The sequence below is a fragment of the Gekko japonicus genome, unplaced genomic scaffold, assembly GCF_001447785.1.
Source record: "Gekko japonicus isolate JY-2015 unplaced genomic scaffold, Gekko_japonicus_V1.1 scaffold1294, whole genome shotgun sequence".
NCBI lineage: Eukaryota > Metazoa > Chordata > Lepidosauria > Squamata > Gekkonidae > Gekko > Gekko japonicus.
Genome location: NW_015176490.1, coordinates 141,141 through 145,469, shown reverse-complemented (window position 1 = coordinate 145,469; position 4,329 = coordinate 141,141). Strand labels below are relative to the sequence as shown.

The 4,329-nt window shown below is 48.1% G+C and overlaps 1 protein-coding gene across 1 annotated transcript in view; it reads left to right on the top strand.

Moving 5' to 3' along the window:
- ZFAT (zinc finger and AT-hook domain containing) overlaps positions 1-4,329 on the top strand; it is a 173,253-nt gene that overhangs the window by 134,094 nt on the left and 34,830 nt on the right. The gene's annotated exons all lie outside the window — the stretch shown is intronic.

The window sequence follows — 4,329 nt, the reverse complement described above, 5'->3', positions numbered from 1 at the left end:
CTTTCTCCCGCCCCCAAACAGAGAAAAAGCCTTAAAACCCAGCAATTAAATAAGGGGGGTTTTTAAAAAAGGGGGGGGGAGATACATAAAGACAAGACAAAAATATAACAACAGTGGTGGCAAATCTACACATAGGTTTCTAGAAACGATTTCCAAATATGTAAAAATAAGTCATAAGAAGAGCTCTGCTGGATCAGACCAATGATTCATCTAGTCCAGCATCCTGTCTCACACAGTGGCCAACCAGTTCCTCTGGAGGGCCAACAACAGGGCAGAGAGGCCGAGGCCTTCCACTGATAAGAACTTAAGAAGAGCCCTGCTGGTCAAACCAGTGACCCATCTAGTCCAGCATCCTGTCTCACACAGTGGCAAACCAGTTCCTCTGAAGGGCCAACAACAGGGCATAGGGCCAAGGCCTTCATAAGAACATAAGAACAGCCCTACTGGATCAGACCAGTGGTCCATCTAGTCCGGCATCCTGTCTCACACAGTGGCCAACCAGTTCCTCTAGAGGGCCAACAACAGGGCAGAGAGGCCGAGGCCTTCGTTAGAACATCAGAAGAGCCCTGCTGGATCAGACCTGTGGTCCATCTAGTCCGGCATCCTGTCTCACACAGGGGCCAACCAGTTCCTCTGGAGAGCCAATAACAGGGCAGAGAGGCCGGACTAGATGTTGCCTCCTGGCTCTGGGATTCAGATCTTTTCCCCTCTCAGTCTCAGCAAGTTCAGACCCCATTAGCCTATACTCGAAGTTGGGATTTTTTTGTCCCAGCGTGCATCACCTCACACTTAGCGACGCTGATCTTCATTAGCCACATGGTCGCCCACTCACCCACTTTGTGGAGTTCCTCTTGGAGCTCTATATGCAGTTGCCGTCTACATGCCATGCGTTCAAATGTTGATTTCCCTCCAATGGAGGGAATGCTTTTAAAAGGAGTGCTTTTAAAAGGAGTGCTTATATGTGACAGCCAGAACTCCCTTCCGGCTTCTCAGGCTCACCGGGCAACCCTAGTGGCATCACAAAAGTGATGTCACGTACTTGCTCCCGGCTTCACCCCCGAAGTCTCCTGGCTCCACCCCCAGAGTCTCCAGATATTTCCTGAGTTGGATCTGGCAACCGCAGTGGGAGGACTTGCAGACAGAGGAAGGACACCTAAGCGGGTGGTGGGCAGGAAGGAAGATACCAGGGGGGGAACTGGTGGTGGGCAAAGGAGGCATGGATGCCTCCGGGCACTCTCCCTGCCCAGGGCCCCCCAAAACCTGGAACTGACCCTGTGTGTCGGGATCGAAAATTGACATGATTTGGAGCTGGCTGTAGTCCAGCAGCCTCTCGTGGATCCGTTTGGAGAAATTCATGCAGATTTCAGTTCCCGCATAACATTTTCAGCCTCTCTTCCTTTTGGGAATGATGCCAAAGACAGCCCTGAAGGAAATCCGTCATGGACATATTTGGAACCTGGTCAATCCCCTTCCCCCCCTGTTCTACCTTGTTTGTTTTAAAAAAATTTAATATCTGAACGTACAGCTTCGTTCAGGTCGGGCATCTCATGTCTTGAACAAATCTACTTGGGGAATCACTTCCATTGATTTGCTATGGATCCAGTTGCGCCGGATGGCAGATGCCAGTTTAATAAAACAGACCGAATGGCACAAGCGAGCCAGATGTTCAGCTCATTACATGGGAGGCTAACCTGCTCCCTTTGGTATCGTCTGTGAGGCTCTCATGTTGGGTTGAAGATGCCGTTCTGTTCAGCTCCGAGCATAAAAGCAAAACCCTTCCACTGCCGACCCCAAAGAAGTGCTCATCTCATAACTTCACGGCTATCAAATTTTAAAAAATATATCTGATAAAATGTCACACAAATAGAAAAGGAAACAATCTGGGGAGGGCCTGTGGCTCAGTGAAGGAGCACCTGCGTGGCATGCGGAAGGTCCCCGGTTCAATCCCTGGGATCTCCAGCTAAAAAAAAAATCAGCTAGCAGGTGATGTGCAAGACCACTATCTGAGGCTCTGGAGAGCTGCTGGAACTCTGAGTAAACAATACTGACCTTGATGGAGTTATTGTGTGATTCAGTATAAGGCAGTTTCACGTACGTGTTCAATTTCTGTTGCACTAAAATTGACCATTGCACCTGAAGACAATAACTACAAAATAGAAAACTGTAATTAATGCTGCTTTTATTCATTTATTATACATAATTTCCTCTAGCCTGACTGTCAGACTCCTGGAGAAATCAGTTCCCAACAACAGTCATTCAGAAGAATAGAAAGTTTATTGAGACATTGATAAGATCCAGACTCTTAACAATTCTGTGTTAGAACTGGGGGGAAACGTGCAAAGCCAGCAATTATACCCAAATCAAGCAGGAACCTAATGGCCCAGGGCCAATCACACCTAAGCTAGAGGCCCGCCGAAATAATGGCCCATAATTCCCAGGGGAAAGATGATACCAGTCTTGACTGGGGCTCAAGGTTATATGTCTGAGCCGAGGAAAATAACTACAAGCAACAGCAAAGCGGCCAGAAACGAAAGTATACATTCTTCTCACCCCCCCTACGTCCCCATGGCTACCAAGCCCATGAAAGCGGGCTGAGTTGACACTGACACCCATTAGTTCCCCTCTGCACCCCACATATGTCCCTTTGCACCAAAAGGGGCTGAATATGCAAAGCACTCTGGGATCCCAAGGAATAGGACATTGGTCAAATCCTCCTTCATCTAGGAGTTTGAAAAAAAATGCCCCGCCTTCTGATTGGACCTTACTCCTGAAGAACCTCTTGCAATGTGGGGCACAAAGCCACGGTCACCTTGTGTCATTCTCACGTTTTTGCCAAGCTCAGGTGCCTGCCATGGAAACCTGATGCATCTGCCAAGCCAAGGCAAGAAATGCTTGCCGTCTCATCTTTCGAGGGAAGTTTAGCTGTTTTAGGTTGCAAGGAGCTGTGCTGTTGTTTTCTGCATTCTGTCGTTTTCACAGGAAGAGGGGCTGTGGCTCAGAGACTGAGCATCTGCTTGGCATGCAGAAGGTCTCCGGTTTGATCCCTGGCGTCTCCAGTTACAACGACCAGGCTGTAGGAAAGGCCTCTGCCTGAGACCCTGGAGAGCCTCTACCGGTCTGAGTAGACCATACTGACTGTGATGGACCAAGGGTCTGGCTCAGTATAAGGCAGCTAAGTGTGTGTTTTCATCATCGGTCAGATCCAGCACTGCTGCTCTTCCATTTCTTGACCTTCCCCATTCCATGCATATTTTTCAGAAACAAGTTCCACAGAACGCAGCCAAAATCAACTCCAAATAAAATCTTGTTGTTGTTCAGTCGCACAGTCGAGTCCGACTCTTCACGACCCCATGGACCACATCACGCCAGGCCCTCTTGTCTTCCGTCGTGCTCCAGAGTTTGCTTAATTTCATGTTCGTTGCATCGATGACACTGTCTAACCATCTCATCCTTTGCCGTCCCCGTCTTCTTTGACCTTCAATCTTTCCCAGCATCAGGGTCTTCTCCAGTGAGTGCTCCCTTCTCATTTGCTGGCCAAAGTATTTGAGCTTCAGTTTCATTATCTGGCCTTCCAGGGGACAGTCAGGGTTGATTTCTTTTAGGCAGGGCTTTTTTTTTTTTGTAGAAAAAGCCCAGCAGGAACTCATTAGCATAATAGGCCATACCCCTGACAGCACAGCTCATTAGCCTATTAGGCCATACCCCCCATGTTACCACACCCACCTTTTGCTTCTTATTCGGTTTACTTTGTTTGTTGTCAAAACCCTGGGCTTTTTTTGGAGCAGGAACTCCTTTGCATGTTAGGCCACACACCCCTAATTGTAGCCAGTCCTAATGAGTTTCTGCTGTTGGGTGTGGCCTATTATGCTAATGAGTTCCTGCTGGGCGTGGCCAACTTGGGAGCCAGCCGGAACTCCGTTCCTGTGCGGTCCTGCCCAAAAATAGCCCTGCTTTTAGGACTGACTGATTCAATCTCCTTGCAGTCCAAGGGACTCTCAAGAGTCTTTTTCAGCACCGTAATTCAAAAGAATCTATTATTTGGCGCTCGGCCTTCCTTAAGGTCCAACTCTCACAGCCATACATGACTACTGTAATAAAACAATAAAATCTTAACCATCAGTAACTGAGTGCTCCGAGCATCTTTCAGCCCCATCTGGCTGCTGTACCCTCTTCTCTTGTGAGGAACTCTAAAGCCACCGATGATCAAAGGGGCTAAAAACTGAAGGGGAAAGAAATTATCTGGGACACAAGTTTTATTTTAAAAGAAAAGTTTTTGTAGAATAGAATCGTAACTGAATGCAACTGAAGGGGGGTGTGTGTCTGTGCTCC